At 36.6% G+C, this 18464-nt stretch overlaps 1 protein-coding gene across 5 annotated transcripts in view; it reads right to left on the bottom strand.

The window, feature by feature from the left end:
- CADPS2 (calcium dependent secretion activator 2) overlaps positions 1–18464 on the bottom strand; it is a 317678-nt gene that overhangs the window by 119006 nt on the left and 180208 nt on the right. The window lies entirely within an intron of this gene.

The following is an 18464-nucleotide window of genomic DNA, read 5'->3' as shown; positions in this document are numbered from 1 at the left end:
TTCTTCTATTTATTCAGACCATAAAAATCCAAAGATACTCCTTTTCACTCAAAATAAGACAAAAAGCAGAAACCAAAGATCTCACGTTTGAGAAGACTAACCTGCTTATCACTTATATTTCACCAATTGCGTCTGAAAACAGAAAAAAATAGCATAAAGTAGAACGCACTTGACTACACAGAAATACTGAATGTTAGAAAAGTTAAACTTCCCAATACTTTTTTTTTTTTTCCATTTGGTTTCCATAGATTTGATAGTGTTTCTCTAGTCTGTGAGAAGTCAGTCACAGTGTCAGTTTGGGAAAATTCTCAAATAACAACATGCCATCAGACACACAAGATTAATTTTTTTTTTTTTTTCCAGAGTAAACTAGAATCTAATTTCTCCAAAAGAAGTTCTTCACTGTAAAGACTCTTAGATTACAAAAAACTCCTTGTCACCGTGGCAGTTTCCGGGCTTTGAACCAGACAATGTAATCAGGAGTATCAACCAGTGAGATGACAAAACCAAAGACGCTGATACTATTTGGTGGCAGGGGAAGCACCCTCATTACCCAAGAATTGCAGCAAGTTTTATGGCATTATAGTGACATTTTTTTTCTGTCACAGTGGTCATGTTGCACTGCTGTTAACAAAGACAGCAAGAGGAAAAGGATGAGCTCTGGGATTGCAAGCAAGAGCTTATGAGTGGTAAGGATCTGCTTAAAACCTTAAAACCACTTAAAATCTTACAGAAGAGCAAAATATTACTTATGAGATGTCCCTTCCTGCTGGCCAGCTTCTATCAAGGACATCTAGTACAACTAGACAGGTCAAAGGCAGAACAAAGATCCAAATTGTCCAGGCCAATGAATGCTGGCTTCACAGGGCACTCTCCAGAGCATGCTGGTGCATATATTACGGAGAAGTTCCAAAAACTAGGATTGGAGATGGCTGGTTCGGTGATTGGTAGATGGACAGGTGCATTTGTGGCAAGAGCTTAAGTTTTGCCCTCTGCTTTTTGACCACTTCTGGGGCTTTGTTGCCTGGTGGTTTTTAACTCAGTTGAAAAACAGAGCAATAAACCAACACCTCGTGTGAAACAGGCAAGTAAGATACAGGCAAGACCTTTTCCCACCCGTCCTGGGCATACACTCAAGAATGTTCTTTCCCACTTTAAGAATCACAAAGGATAAATTTTTGTCTAACATGAATGTTCAGTGTAGTGCTTATTAACCATGGTGTTTTGTCAGATTACATAGCGGCTCCCTCATTACTACGACACCAGTATCTTGCCCTTCAGCTCCTGCTACACCTCTGTTGAAGCTCTGCCTCACTTGGTTACTCTGCTTTTTATTTGCTTGAGAGAAGACAATTGGCTTTGTGTACACGATTACCAGTTGATGTAGCTTCCTTTGAAAAGTCCAGATCCTGCCACACTCTTTTTAACCTCTTAACTCTGTGATTACTATAAATTCAATGAAAAGAAAGGAAATGAGTAAGAGTTAGTCAGAAAGGGTACCACAAAAGGGCCTACTGGGGTTTATTTGAAAGTTTATAATGTTTTGCAACTGAGGAAGCATCTACCTCACAGAGTGATAGGCACATAAATGTTACAGTACAAAGACATCCTGACCATGTTCCCACCCTCTTGGCATGTCTTAAATGACTTTAAAGGAGACACAGAGTAACAGAAGATTCCTCAGAGTCAAGATTAATCCTGGTATCATCAGCAGCAGTGACTTTACATTATAACAGGAACATGGCAGAAAATGAGTTAAGTCAACCCTAGATACACCAGGTTTAACTAATTCTTTTCCATTATTAACTGTGTCTGGTATGGAAAAGTGCTTTGAAAACAAGAGGTCTTAAAAGAACATTTAAAATAACTTTTCATATAAAATATACCACATATGGTCCTGCAGTACAGGCAGAACTATCACAAGTTACAGTATAAAAGTGAAAAGCTTTATGGTACTTGGTTTTGCAAATGACTATAAATACATAGCTATAATCTTATGTTATTAATCCCTCTTCCAGTGCCATCTCTAATGGTGACAGGTTATTTCTAATGTAGAAAGTTTCAGCCATTTGCAAGGGATATGTGCTCTGCTCATCTTAAGTGTGCACGCTCCTGAAAGATGAGATTAATTCTTACTCAAAAGCCTAACATTTACACCCAGAAGGAGCCAAACAACCTATAGACTCCTAGAATCTTGTTTGAACTTCTCTTTCTTAGGTCCCAAGGACCTAAGAACCTTGTTAAATTTGAACAGTAATATCTAGGATTTGTAGAAACTGCAGTTCATGTCTAGAACAGGAGAAGTCTACAAAATCCTGTTCCAGAATTAAATGACACTTGAGTTTCTCAATTGGAGCCAAAAATTAAGAAGTCAACAGAATCCAAAGTGAATTAAGTCCTAGAGCTAAGTTGAAGAATGTGTTATTTTTAAGATGAGGAATTGCATATTTTTTCACAGGTCTCAGGTATATGTCAGCACCACAAACCAGACCAGATCCTCACAGTCACAAGTTTACAGAACTGCAGCCTGCTATTTCACTACCCATAAGTGTACCTGTATTCATCTACAAGCCCTGTCGCTTCCCTCCATCCAAAAACATGTGCACAAGATACATAGCATTAATTCTTCAGCTGTTTTAAAAACCCTCAGCGGCAACAAGAAACATATAACAGCCATTCCTTCAAACACTGTACGTTTCTTTAGATAAAATACTGTGCAATACAAAGAAGAAACTGATATTCAGAAGCAGTTAACTCTATATTTCTTAAAATTAACCACACTATTTGCTACAATTTTTTTTTCACTCTAATTTGGGTTCCAGAGTTGGGATAACCTAAAATAATTCTTGAATTGTTACAGTTCAGCCATACACTGAGAAGGAAGATACTGAAATAGTTCCCCTGTATCAGAGGACTGAAATAGTAATTGCTTATTACTAAATAGATTTATTTTGACTTCTTAAGACCATGTTTTGAGACTGTTTAATGAACAGACTGACAAGAAGTTAGGAAAGATTAGTTTTCTAATTTACATAGAAACAGACATAGATGGCAGAGTTTTATTCTGTAAAAATATATTAATATAATAAATAAGATATTTATACATAACATCTATATCTGTACACGTGCACATTAGAAAGCATATTTACAGTTAGTAAGTATATGCTTGGTTGCCTCCTTCAGTCTTTTCATATTACGCACATAATTTCCAGTAACTTAAGACTAATACACCTGCTTTTATACAGCACATAGAAAATAGGACCTTGACCAAAAACGTTGAGTCGTTAAGTGCTACACCAATGTAAAGATTTTGTAACACAGTTTTGTAGCAATATGAAAACGCAGCCAAATGTACAAACCATGTAATCACTTTCCTGACACTTTTTCTCTCAAAAACAGTTCTACAATTTCCTTTTCTCAAACTTTATTCAGTAGTGCATTCTTTCTCTTCACTCACTCCCAAATTAAAAAGCAAAAACTGGATTTGTATGAAGTCACAGATTTACCTGATTATACCTCACAATGCTTACAATATGGCAGAAAAAGAAACATTTAATATTTAAAGTGCATTTTCCTGGAAAACAAATAAAAATACAGGCAATTACATTTCCACTACAAAATACAGAGGCATCTGAATAAAAACATTTTATATATAATCTTGTCTCAGTCAGTATAATTTTCTCCATCAGAAATAGAACAAACAAACTGAACAACTATTTTCTTTAAAAAGTCTGAGCACCACTATATTTTAAATATATAAAGGTTGAATATTTTTCCTTGTGTGACAAAAATGTAAAATCGTATTGCTAAATATTATGGTTCAGTTTCAATTATGTGATGGCATACACAGGAAAGAAGATGGCAGCTTATTTGCTCTAAGTCCACGCTGCGAGAGTGCAGGGTTCTACTTTTTGATGAAAAAATCAGCACTAATGAATAGCTGAAAACCATAATTGAGTGTGGAATACTGGAGCTATTCACTGCTGGAGAAATGAGAAAGGACTTATTACTTCTACAGAGATCATTTTTAGACCAGCCTTTTTATTCTAAGGAATGAAGCAATCTATCTACATCTTGAATGATAAATTCTCTACTTGTAAAAGGCTTCATTTATCACAAACAATGAAAAAAATATAGAAAGAAAAATCAATATGTGTAGCAGTTTAGTCCAGCAAAGGCCTTTCTTAAAGAGAAACCTCAGTCAAGGTTGAAAGAGCAATTAATGCAGTCTCAAAAATCTGGGCCACTCTGATAGAGTTCGGTTAACATGTGGCAGAAGTAATCATCCACTTGTGAAAATGATTTTCAGTTCATTCTCAAACACCTTTCAGACACTCATGATCCCATTTAACTGACAACAATACAGGCTATCTGTGGGCATCATTGCATTCCCTGTGCGAGCCAATGGGGACCAAATGCCCACAGGCACTTTCAGTCATCCCTGCACGCCTGCATAAAAGGAATCTTCCCTGCCCTGCATTCCTTCTTTTATTTAACCCCGCAAGATTAAGCCATTTTTTTTTGTCTTCAGTTGAGGACGAGAGAGAAAACTGATTCAAGACAACAATATGACCTGGGTCATAAGAAACCTAGCTGTAAACATTCTCCAATTCATTTTAGCACTCTCTGTGCTCTTGAGAAAGAGAACTAAATAAGCCTTCAACAGATGGAATGGAAAAAATCAGCCTAAACTTCTACTGTAATTATGCCTGCTAAGGATAAAGAAATGTTGAAGAATGTCAAGTAATACAAACACCACAGCCACAGAAAACAGTTCCATTTATTCCAATGAGCAAGGTACTCATAATACAAACAGGAAAACATGTGAGGATTTTTCCCCCCCCCGAAACAACTTTTCACTTACAGTATAAATGGTTATTGCTATGCTGGAAGATCAGATATCCCCTGATTCTTTAACAATGATATCTTACTGCACTCCAGAGCGCTTCATCATTTGTGAATATGCATGTCAGTACTTATGGAACCTGTGAAGTAACTGTAATGGCAACTTGAGAATTATTAATCCAATTTATGTCATATCATGAAACATATTTGGTATGTAAAGTGCGAATGTTTGCCAAGACAAAAAAAAACATCCTTTAGCCTTGAGAGAATTCCATGCAACAAAAGAATTAAATCCTCCAGACGCAACATAAATGTAGAAAGTGCTCTGATTCTAATGTACTTGAACCATAATGTAAACAGGGAATGCAGCTCAGCTGTGAAACTGCTGGTGCTGAGGAGCAGACATCCACTCTCTGCGCTTTCTGATGTAACTTACTCTGGTCTGACCCATGGACCGAATAGCTACCCGTGGTTGCAGTATACACAGGTGCAAACCTGGAGCTCATCTCTTGCTTTAATTTCATGTAAAAGGATAACACTCTGTGAACACAAACTGTTCTGTGATGTGAAACAAAGCACAGTAAGCAGGAACAACTGAGAGATTGGTTTTAAAAGTGAAAAAAAAATAATTTAAATGCTAATGTTGATGTAATAAAGTTTCAGTTGCAGCACTGTCTCTTGAGCCTGTGGTTTGTCTGTGGAAACAGTTCTTTACATTGCCAGACCTTAATCAACTCAGAAGCATCCTGAGCATCCAGAAGCATCTGGACGCCTCTCCACCTCACTGGAAGCACATAACACTGCAATTAGAAAAACTGGTGACCCTTTTCCCAGCCGGGCAGTGATATTAATTGTGATCTAGAAAGCCTAAATGGCCAAGGACCGGTTAATATGAAAAATCTACTTTTCTTTTTAGCTCATAGACTGCTACTGATGGAATCAGTCAAAACACCCTGCTCAGTGTCACACTGGTGTAAAACAAGTCAATGAACTCAGCTGCCAACTGAAGAAATGCCAATCCTGGAGGCCCAGTGTTCAAAGGAGCCCCGTTTTGGGAAGAGTGGCTGAGGCTTATAAGAGTAGTGAACTCTTTCAGGAATGATACTTGGCTTTGGTTATCTCTGGCTGGTTATGTATTTCTTTTCACCATCTAGAAAGTTACTTCCAAATTGAGATAACTTTAATTTAGTAAAGAATATAGACTTCAGCAGGGCTACTTTTTTTTTTTTTTTGTAATAACATATATAAACAGAACAAGATGTATGTATTTCTGTCCTAAAGATTGTCAGTTTAAGTATTTTCATAAAATTTGTTGTCATCATCACTAGTAGGTATTTTAAAGTTATGATGGATTAGTATAAAGAGGTATATCTCATCAACCAAAGGCATGAGGAAATATGTTACACCTGATATCCCTATCCGTGTCTTGAAACGAAGCACAGAAATTATGACAATGAGTTAGTCTAGCACTTTCCTTCAATTTGTGCACACAGAAGACATATTCAGAATGTTGTATTTTAAAACTACTTTTAAAAATACTTGATAGTTGGATTTGACAGAAAATTCTGACAATAATTCAGTCAAAACCACTACTTTAAAACATCACTGAAGTTTTCGAACAAATCAGTTTAACAAGTCCTAACTTATGTCTTACTATTTTCTTAATAGAAACATTGCTTGACACTTGAGTAGTGCTTTACAGACTTCAGGTAACTCCTGGTTACTTCAGGTAACTCACAAGAGAGTCAGTGAGGGCAGTTAGCACTGTTGCATTAGCTTCCATGGGAGGGAAACCCAGGAGGCCAAGAGCAAGAGCTATTCAGAACCCAAGGTCCCAATGCAGAGAAGAAACATTCAGGAAAGCCTCACACCAGTCCTCATCTTCCGGACATTGAAAAATGCAGTTCAAAAGCCTGTAAAGCTGTTCAGGCTTTTCACTCCATGTATCAAAATACGCAAAGCATCCATGAATTAAAAAAATGTAAAAGAAAACATTTCAAAAGGAAACAGCAAATTAAATATGTTTGCCTTTGCAACTCCTCTATGCCACTTCCAGTGACCATGCTTCCCTTGTACTTTGTATGGATCCAGTGTAACCTACTTGGGGCATATTTAATATTCAGAGCTTTGCAAATTACTCTTTGGAAGTGCCCTTCTGTTTCCATTAACTATACTGGATCCCTACAGTGTCAAGAGTCCAAACATAGGTGTTGCCATTATTTGCCTGAAAATACGTGAAATGAAAAAGACTTTCTGTACCTAGGCATCATGAAAAATAGATAATGTGACATTCACAGAAAATTGGAATAAATCTGTGACTATCAGAAATAAGAGCTCTGAACATACTTGTAAATGCTTGTTTGCGGTCTGACAAAAGTACTAATTGTAAAGGACAATTCAGAATAATATATATATCAGTTGGCTGTTTTCAGGCAGTTCTATGAGGTAAAGTTTCTGTGGATGCAATGACTGAATTTAGCCGATAATGAACAGAGACTACGCTGACCATAAAGATTTCAAAATGCTTGGCATACTTGGTAGAAAAAAAATTATTCTTAGTTGTGCTAAAGCAGAGACAAGAGCAGTCCAGACTGAAAAGTACTAGAGTACAATTTAAGCAACAGTGGGGAAAACACAGTTACCTTCTTGGAACTAATACACAATCTTTGAAATAGCAGTCTCTCCTCACATTGCAGAAATAAAAAGCTTTTTATTGGGAACCATGTGACTTTCTTCTGGATTAAAATTTTGACACTTCATGCCCTCATACATAGTCTACCAGACTTCATGCAGACATTGGAACCAATGAATACCACTTCTCTTTCCATCCAATATACAACAGCAGAAAAACACGATGCTGCCTGTATCAGTGGATGCAGACTGTCTTCATTGCATCTCTTGCAACTCTAAGGAATGTAGGAATAATGCCAGACATTAATTTCCATTCTCACACAGCAAAGGAACTGTTACGGCTTGTTTCCATGAACTGTAATTAGTTACGTGTCATTGTGCATTTTAGGCACTCCTGGACAGGTTTGTGAAAGAGAAATTCGATTGCATCGAATGTTAGTATATGCAGAGGTCCGTATCTGTCTCAGGAAGTCCTTGCTCTGCAGATGGGTGGAGGCTGGAAGAGTGCTGAGAAAGACTATTCTTATAAACTTTCTCAGTCATTTGCTGCTGGCCACAGGGGGAACATGATACCAGGTTAGATGAACATTTGGTCCAAGACAATAAGGCCAGTCTAATATTCTGACAGTGATACTCTGCCTTGGAAAACCTACCAGTGCAGAATGACAGATGCAGGTGATTGATTGTTTTATTGAAAGTAAGAGTAAAGAAAGTACTTTTATACTCCTGGTTGCCTCTTGACGACAATACACAAGTAAGAACAAGGAAGAAAGTTTACACAGTATCACCCAGCCAACCAGTTCTCTTAAAAATATCAATTTTAAGAAACTTCCCTATATAGAATACATGATTGTAAAACTATAAAGACGCCAAAGCAACAGGAAGACTTCTGATTCCATGCCACTTTGGCTTGTTTGAAGAAATTTTCTCTATGAAAGAACATAGAAGAGGCCACCCAAAAGCACATTCAGGCCTCTACCTTGATCCCAACAGGATGTGAAGGGAAGTAGCAACTGGATGCAAGTATGCAGTTATATATCCCCAGAATTTTCTGCTATGCTATGATATCAGTAGCTCTAGGAGTTTTGTTATTTAGAAATGATGTCTCTGTATTTACTACTTGCTAATGGTTTTTTGCTTCAATGAATTCCCATAATGGTTTTCTCAATCCTTTTAAACTTTCATAGAAACATAGAATCTTTTATATTGAAAAAGATCTTAAGATCATGAAGTCCAACCGTTAATCTAGCACTGCCAAGTCCACCACTAAACCACTTCCCTAGTGCCACTCCTACAAGTCTTTCAAATACCTGCCAGGATGGTGACTCAACCACTTCCTGGGCAACCTGTTCCAGTGCTTAATAACCCTTTCGGTGAAGAAATTTTTCCTAATATCCAATCTAAACCTCCCCTGGTGCAACATAAGGCCGTTTCCTCTCGTATCTCTTGTTACTTGGGAGAAGAAACACAACCTTGTTTCAGGTAATTGTAGAGAGCGGTAAGGTCTTTCCTCAGCCTCCTTTTCTCCACACTGAACAACCCCAGTTTCCTCAGCTGCTCCTCATAGGGCTTGTTCTCCAGACCCTTCACCAGCTTTGTTGCCCTTCTTTGGATGTGCTCCAGCATCTCAATGTTTTTCTTGTAGTGAGGGCCCCAAAACTGAACACAGTATTTAAGGTGCAGCGTCACCAGTGCCGAGTACAGGGGAATGCTAACTTCCCTAGTCCTACTGGCCACAATATTTTGAAGTCTACACCTAGCAGAACAGTTCTGCATCTCAAACTACCTGTGCCTAGAAGCAGCTCTTTTGGTTCAGTCTGAAACTGCCACCTACTAGTACTATTTAATGACTGTCTTGTGGCACTGGAAGAAAACAGCTTCCAGTGTACAGTAATTTGCATTAGAACCACTCCTGTGATGGGATGCTTATCCTTTGAAATGCCACACAGAAGCAAACAACCTAAACCTGAACTCCACATGAGTTATTCTAGGAAACAATAGAAATGCATCACTATGAAACATATCTCCTTTAAGAAACTTACTTTAGTATCCCTTCTCAGGGATTAACATAATTAGGAAGAAATATTAGTAAGCCATCAATATCTTGAAAATGGTTTTGTTTTGGGTAGTAGTTGGACAAAACTAAAAAAGTGTTATACAAGAAATATATAAGCCTATAGCAACAGCATGGATTTGTTCTTTGTCAAAAGTTCTTTTATCTTTATATGAAACAAATATGTATAAAACAAAAACGTTCAAATGCACTGTCCCCGCACCAGAGTTATTAAACTGGAGCTGAATTTGCATTTGGAGCTGTAGAAACAGCACTGCAGGAATACAGAATTTACCACCTGTGAGGGAGCATCAGAGCCATCTACTGGGGTCATCCCTTTCCTGCTCCACACGACTGCTCTGAGAAGCAACTGTCTTCTCAAAATAGCAATATTAAAGTGATATTCAACCGTAAAACTGCTGTTACATAAAAAATAAAAATCCATACAATCATACAAGAAAATAACTTGTAACACTGTTGGATGCGAGGGGAGGTTTGGGTGGCTTCTCCACACTTAAAGATTTGGAAATGCTTTAAAAAAACAGCATTTATTTGTACATAACACAAAGGGTAAGATGCCTCCTATATGAGTTTTGGTGATCAATTTAAATGGAATAAAAGATATAATTAATCCTTTTAGTATCACTTAGTGATTACTGTTCAAATCTGAGACTCAGATTTTCAGTCTCTTTCCCCAAACAGAGGTTTACCCCTAAACAGAACTTTACACATGTGCGTGTGTATATATATGTATTTACACATACATACACAAAAAGACTAATTTCCTGCTATAACTCAGCCAAGAATTAGAAAGTAGGGCACTTCCAGTGTCCCTTAAACCTCCTGAAATAGCTGTCTCCACTCTCCATATAGCTGATTTACCAAACTAATATAATAGATTTTACTAGAATTTGCAGAGCTAAATTTCCAACTAGGCTTTAATAACTCCCACATTAAGTATTTTAAAACCTTCTTCTAAGATAGACTGTATATATACAGAGAAAAACTTTACTGTTATAGCTACTAAGAAACTACACTTGGAAACTTCTAAGATTAACATGCAGTTGCTTTATCTGTGTTGGCTAGGAAAATATGCACCGTTCTAAATTATAAAAGCTTTCACAAAACTATATAAACAATCAAAAGTGAGATTCATTTAGCTGCATTATAATCACATTGCCATCTTCTCCCTTAATTTAACCATGCTGCCCTCCTGTGGATGTCAGGATATGTATAGTGCAATGGCCCAGAGCAAGAAAATCCAGTTCAAATTGATCCCTGCTCCCTCTTTGTGACTGACTTGAAGAGGAAAGGAAATGCCACTGTGGAACCACAAAAAATGGTGAAATTAAACTTCAGGGCAAGGACTGTGAAACGTATATTTGAAATAGTTTTAAAATTATTTTTTTAAATAAGCAGAATCATGTCTAATTATTCCAGAAATGATGTGTATATGGGAGCACAGAGTCACACATACTAACAATACATTTATTCTCAAATTAGGAGGAGAACATTCATCGCATAATGATGAGTTACTTCATCCAATGAAGTGTCAACACAGTTGAACACATACATTATTAAGATTATCCAACAACTGAAAAAGTATGGGAATAATTTGCTGAAGTATCAGTATTTGGTAAACTTAAAAAGTGACAATTGGTGAAGTGGTAACCTTTACTCCTTGGTACAGAGGTAACAAATATCCCTTCAGTAATTATTGAGTAAAAAATACATTATGTCTTTAAAGAAAGATATCAAATATTATTCAAAAAATGGTTTGGAATAGAAGAATCTAAAATCAAGAACAGGTATAATTAATTGTTCAAATAAATTATCTCATGCAGCAAAAATATCTCGATCAATTATGTTTCCACAAAGTCTCTGTTACAATAAGTTCTGATGCTATTTAACTGGAAATTAATATTATGCACTAAAACATTTAGATAATTTGAGCTCATCTATACTCCGTTAAAGTTGCCAGATCTGTTAAATCATTGGTTTAAAACAGATCAGTACAGAACAGATACCAAACCCACTAAAGCACAATACCTGGAGTGACAAAATGCTGCTGCTTCTCCTCTAGAGTAAATTTGTAAATACTGACAAATTGTGCTTCAAGTATTAATGACAAAGAATGCTTAAAAATACACTTTTCTTTCTGAACACTGAAATTTAGAAAAGCTACAAAAGCTAGACTAACACTTTCTGATTCTAAAATACAATATTAGAAAGTAAACTGTCTTTTTTATTACTTTAAACTTATTTACAGGAAAAAGACACTTTCTCTTTACAATCCTTTTTTTTTTTGTCTTTTACTCAGAAATAAAAAGCAAAATGCTAAATTTTAAATCAAGCCATTTCCTGACAAAATATTGAATATATTACTGAAAAGACTGTGAAATAAATAAAAAGACTCAGGAAAGCAAAGAATGCTAAGAAATTATTTTGGAAAAGACAAGACATTTAGCATAGTCACATGCTATTTTGTACCAATTAGCGAAGTTGCTAACATGTCATATTAATAAAAAACAATTGACCTAAGTAGTGGGGCTAATTAAATGAAACAAGATAATTAAATGCTTCTCAATATATAATAAAAAATATGGCTGAAAGTGTTCCATAATGTTGTCTTTTTGTTTTCCTATTATCTGCTTTTCTGCCGAGTTTTAATCAGTGTGTCTACATGCACAAAAGACAGATAGTGTCCAGATGTTAATGTGTTGGTGGCAGGAATCAGGTGTTCAATTAAAATTTATTGAGCGTGCAAGGAAAAAAAACAAGCTGGCCATTAAGTAGAACATATACAGCTCAATTAAAAAAGAATGTAGCATTTGTGATTAAATTGAACACACACATTCTATAATGGCAATAAAATTTTACCTGACATGTGATTATGAACTTAATCATACAATTCTAATCTAAGGATCAGAGTTATTTTCTGTTTGAAAATGGATCCACTGCTTCTCAATATACAAAATAATGGTAAAACTGCATTTACACAAATTGCTGGTTCCTCTCTGATGCTTTTTTTTTCATAAGTAGTGAATGAAAGCAAGGCAACCGTAACTTTTTTAGAGATCTTAGTCTAGCGCATGCTCTCAGCCACTGGCAATAATTGTTATATTTAACGCCAGCCCCAGTTGCGTTGCTTGAGTAACAACTCCGATTTAATGTGAATGCATTCCCTGCTCACAATGTGGTTCTAAGTGGCTTGACTGAAAGGTCCTTAAAAATGACATCCCATGCCCATGTAACGTAGCATCAGGCCTACTGCCCTTAACCTAAAAGGAATCATGCCGTAGTCTAAGACTTCACACCCTTGCTTCAGACTTCAGCTTGCCCTTCAAAGCTAAGAGTTACAACCAGACGAAAAAGGCTAGAGAGCCACAACCATTCCGTTTTAGAAAAGAGACTGGTGGTCAGGTTGTGAGGGGAGCACATCCTCAGGTAGACTTCATGGCAGCACAACTACAAACTGAGCCAAGTTTCCTACTGTCTTCTACTTGGTCAATGGCATGGTGCATTCCACTTAAAATGCTGCAGTTAAAATGGTTTCAAAATTTAAATAAGCTTAAAATCCCAGTGGTCAAAATCACAAAAGGAGGAACATCTGATAAAAACAGTAACTTCAAAGCTGCTGATTTACTGAACAAAGGTTACTAGTTTTGTATTTAAGAATCTGTTCTCTCACCAAAACCACACAGGTTTTCATCTTTGGAATAAACTTTGAAGAAAAGCAGATGGCAGTTTTGGGTTGGCAATCTTCTAACGTTGTCAGAAGAGCTCTCCATCTGGTAAAGCAAGGAAATTTGGCCTGAGCCCTATGGAGACTTAGCAGTGGAACTCAGACCTACACCTACCACAACACTCCCCCTGCCAATTTGTCCCTGGTTTACTCCATAAAAGCAGCATGAAAGATAATTCAATAGGTCTTCTCTGTCTCTTGCTCCAAAGACAAACCATGCACAGGATTTTACATACCATTTCACATGCAATTTTCACCTGCCTGATTTCTTTTATCATTTATGCACAAAGTGAAAAAATAATTACACACATTACGAAAAGACAAAGCAATACTACATTGCTGAACAGACAAAGTTAATTTAGGATGGGATTAAATTAAAATAGGTTTGTGACAGTAAGCATGCCAAAAAAGATTATTTGTCTTGCAGGATGAACTCTTCATTACAGTTTCAATTTTAATAAAAAGACAGAGGCAGATAATTGTGCAGAACTCTGTATGAAAGCACTGCTAAACTGATGACATCGCAGAAACCACCAGCCTACCAAGGTGATGCCATCACCTTGCTTACTCAGGGATGTGAGATGTACCAGGGACCCTGACAAAATGGTACAGTGTGGAACTGCCAACATGATTGTGTTGACATTTAACAGGACGTGGACTATTTAAAGGGAGCTGGCCGTGGTGCACACACAATTTGGGCAAAACAACAGTAGTGTATGGCCATGGGGACTTTGTTACTATGTCAAAATTAAATGAAATACTGTAATAATTGAAATTATACTACTGTGGAGAAAAAAAATCCACTAAATTGAATTTATAAAAGTTATCTCTGCCTTGACATCCACTATTGTATGGATTTTGCCCATACAGAATAGTGTGTTATGAACTGAAATCCACCCTCAGAGACAGCACAGCACAACCCTACAGTATCTAACTGAGCCAGCAGCCTGGCACATTGGGAGAATTACACTGGTTACATATTATTAGCATCTAAAAGTAGTTTTGCTATAGTAAGTGCCTTTGATTTTGTAAGGATTTGTATTCCAAAAGACAAAAATCAGGTGGATTTTACCTTCCTACAAGTAACAGATGGACAGTGCAAGTGACAGCACGACACAACAGGCAGGTGGCATGCCCCCGTCCTCGCAGTTAATAGTAGTGACACTCGCTGTATAGAAATAATGCCACACTGTGCCAGACCATCTGCAATGTCAATTTATTCCAAGTGGAAATAACTCTTTCTTAAATTCTATGTCACAGATCAGTGTATGGTACCAAGACACAAGTTAGATAACCTGACAAGAAAGGCTAATAAATAAACTGCATCTTTCACCCGCATGATATGTGTACTACGCTGATTTGTAGTAGAATAAAGCAATGTAAACAAAATCAAACCCAATTATTTCAATGATGTTTGGTCCTGCACTCTGGGAAAATAAGAATATTGCTTAGGTGACCATGTACAATAATAATATTATGAAAATCGCAATCAGTTACATCTTCATTGCTACAGACTCATGCATATAAGGGAAGTTTCCAGACAAGTTTCAAAAGGAACTTAGATGGCAAAAAAGTTGAAATTGATAATGCAAAATAAATAAAAATATAATTCAAAATAAATATACATATTATACTATACATAATTCTGGAATAGGTTATGTAGCAGGCACACCTGTGTGTGATTTAATTCTAAAGATACTGTCAGCAATATTTTGGGTGTATTTACAGAGCAGTAACTTTTTTTTTTCCTCAATTTTAAAGCAAAACTAATGTTAGAAGTCAGATGTTGTTCTGAATGATACTTTTTCAAAGCTATGGGAACTGTAACAATAGCATAAAGAAATTTAAGCTAAAGGAGCCAACCTGATTTTTTTTTTTTTTTAAAAATCTAATAAAGCCAACATTGACAAGCACAAATGTAAGGTTTCACAGGAGCATGTATTACATGTATTTTCAGGACTGAACCATTGATTGACCCCTTGACATGGGCATCAAGAGAAGCTGTTGTTCAGTTTTGTCCAACTACTTTTAGGTATTTAAATTAAGTACTTAAATGAAAAAGGATGCATCGACATTGGTAACTTAGTCTGAATGAAGAGTGTGCCTTTGAAAGGAATTTCTCCATGGATTCATAGCATGTGAACTGGACTCCTCTTGCATGAAATGAAACCAGATGCAGTGCTCACTTCGTGCATCTCACATATTCCAGCCACTAAAGGGCAGTCAGTCTAGGACAAGACCAGGCAGAGACTGCACTAAATCCCCAGAAACACATAGAAGGTGATTATCAGATCCTCAGCAACCACTGAGTCGCTTTGCAGATCTGTCTGGGCACACTTCACACTTGGCTCTCCTTGTAGTCAAGAAGAGGCACATGCCAAGCACAGTTCCAGTCTTCCAGACTTCTATCTCTTTGTACCGGGTGACATAATTTTGGTAGCAATCAGTGGCTAAAAATCCTTCATAGACGCCTCAGTTAGCCAAGTCCGAGTTACTGTTCTTTGCACCACTCATCCTTTAATTCTTCTCTCTCCACGGCAGGATCATCACGTGCAATCTGTCAGCTGGGTATAGGGCTTAATCTCATCCCACTGCTGCAACAAGTGGCTGTTGCTAGAAGGTACTCCCTCAACCAATCTTCCTCATGCAGTGATGCTGCATTCAAATGTGCTCAAGTGGAGTAGCCATGAATTAGGAGTCAGTCACATACACCATGATGACAAGTCCTCACCACCATCTTCACGGTCTGAAAGTGAGCTCTTCTCTAATGTGATAAACTGAAAATTGCTGCCAAGGTTTTTTTAACTTCTTTTTTTTTTTCCCTCCTACATGCACTCAAATACCAGGAAGTTTAGACTAGGAGAGTTTTAAAGTTGAGACTTGTGGACAGAAATTTGATAGCATGGACTAGAAAAGCCTACCTAGCTATTCTATGGGTCACTGAGATGCTCAGTTGTAGGTTCTGAGCTCTCACATGATAAGAAGAAAAAACTGGCATTTACATCTGAATGCAAAGCACCATTAAGGTAAAGATAATCTATGCTGAAAGAGTAAGAATTTAGGACCCAGTGAGATTGCAACATAACTGCATTAAAGAATGCTGTGGAGAGAACAAGGTATGAAAACCAGCGTGCAGGAAACGGACCAGGGCCAACAGGACCAGCTCACTCCAACTGATTATTCTGTGAGGGTGAATAAGGATTTTAGCAAAGATGAAACAAAGGATTTGACACAGATGCAGTACTGATTATGGGGATTCTTCATACCTAATCAATTATGCATACTCAGTCCTAGAGAAGGCAGGAAGATATTGAACAAGTGTTGTTAAAATTATGATCTAAAGACAATAGAATACAACTGAACCTGAATAACTGCTCATCACAGAGTTGAAGAAAATCCATCTTAACATTTTCAGAAGCATGTAGCTTTTCAGTGAAATATAAGAAAAAGGAATACCCTATATAAACAGTTTTAATGTTTTTTTTTCTTTAATGTGAGAGTATAATAGTGATTTAAATACAAATTCCACAGAGTTCTTAAACCTATTTTCAATTCTTTAACTTCATGTTTCAAAAGGTTATGAGTAAAAACAAAGCAATTTTTTAAAAATTACATTTTAAGTTTTCTGACTATTAACCTTGCTTAACCCATAGATCTTTTCCACATAAAGTCTGTTGTGATTAAGCTAAGTGAGTTTGGATCTAAATTTACATCTCAGCTTTTACAAATATTTCAGATTAATTACTATGGAATGAATGAAGAATGACACCTTAATTAGTAATGCTGCTCTCGACAATTAGGATTCTCTTGGTTTCTCTTAGCAATTAAAGTGGCAGTGGCATATCATTAAGGTCTTCAAGATTCCCCATGCCTCCTCAGAAGCAATTACTGTGGGAAGCACTGAAAATCAAGCTCATAGCTATAATCTGTTCTCTAAGGATCTAGCAGCAGGATAAACACTTTTGCTTCTTCCTTCCATAGTAATTTTGCATTAACCCATCATCATTATCCAATCAATCATTAATGTAATTTTAACGTGTCATTTTTCATGAAGTTCAATTTCCATTTAAAAAAAACCAAACTGATTAGTCAATTGATTTTGCAAAACTGTGTAATATTAAAATCATTTAAATGAAGACAGTTAACACATTAGCACTTCTGTCCATGGCAAAATGCTAGCATTCCTTTAGCACCATGACATACTAGCATTTAGCACAATTTAAACTAGCATAACAGAAAACACTGCTGAGAGACCTTGGAATAATAAGAGTAAGGAAAGCATCCTTACATCACTGAAAGTGAATTAACATCAAGCCATTCTATCATGCTGCTTGTAACATACACAGGAAATTTCTACCTTGGTACATACAAGCACATGTTGCCACAGTGAATCACAACTCAGGTGAAGACAGGCTCCCTTCATGGCCGGAACCCTTGACCCACACATGAGGAACGAACGGCAGAGGATCATCATTTCCCCAATGACACAAAGGTAGTTTAATATCCTCCCATTTGTATATGGATTACAGCTCATCCCAAAATACTGAAATGTCTGATGTTGCAAATGGCAGTGGGCAATCTCTGCCAGATATTTCTAGAAATATTTAACTCCTAAATGTATTTGAAACTAATTAGAAGTTATAAAGAGCACTGATATACTCCACTCATATTTCTTGCAACTCTGCTGTTCTTATGATAGGATAAGAAGCTGCTTTGAACAAAACTGCAGATGTTAAAAATACAAATCAAGTATGTACGTACATAGAAGAAGCTGTATATGTCAGAGGACATCACAAACCCTCAACTACCCTCAACTGCAAACAAAAAAATCCTCACGGGAATTAACTGAAGTGAAATTTATTTCACATAAAATATCTATTTAATTTCATTCATCTTCATAACAGTATACACACAGACACTATTTTATCTATAAAATCAATACTTACAGCTAGTAAGAAAAACAAGAAATACCAGTAGAAGTTAAGATACTTCTCCAAACTTCATGGTTATCTGTAGTGAAATTGTCTTGATATCTATTGAAGCAGCCTAAGTTTCATTAAAAATAAAAGGAGACTTAGTTTTAAAAAATAACTTAGGCAGCTATGCATATTTTGTCTCTGACCTGAATTCAGATTTGAGAAACTGTGAATTAGGCAGAAGAAAAAAGATTACATGACTGAAGCCCATCTG

This window comes from Chlamydotis macqueenii, chromosome 1 (genome assembly GCF_036417535.1).
Source record: "Chlamydotis macqueenii isolate bChlMac1 chromosome 1, bChlMac1.mat, whole genome shotgun sequence".
Taxonomy (NCBI): Eukaryota; Metazoa; Chordata; class Aves; order Otidiformes; family Otididae; genus Chlamydotis; species Chlamydotis macqueenii.
The sequence above is the reverse complement of the archived record's forward strand: the minus strand, read 5'-3'. Positions and strand labels throughout refer to the sequence as shown.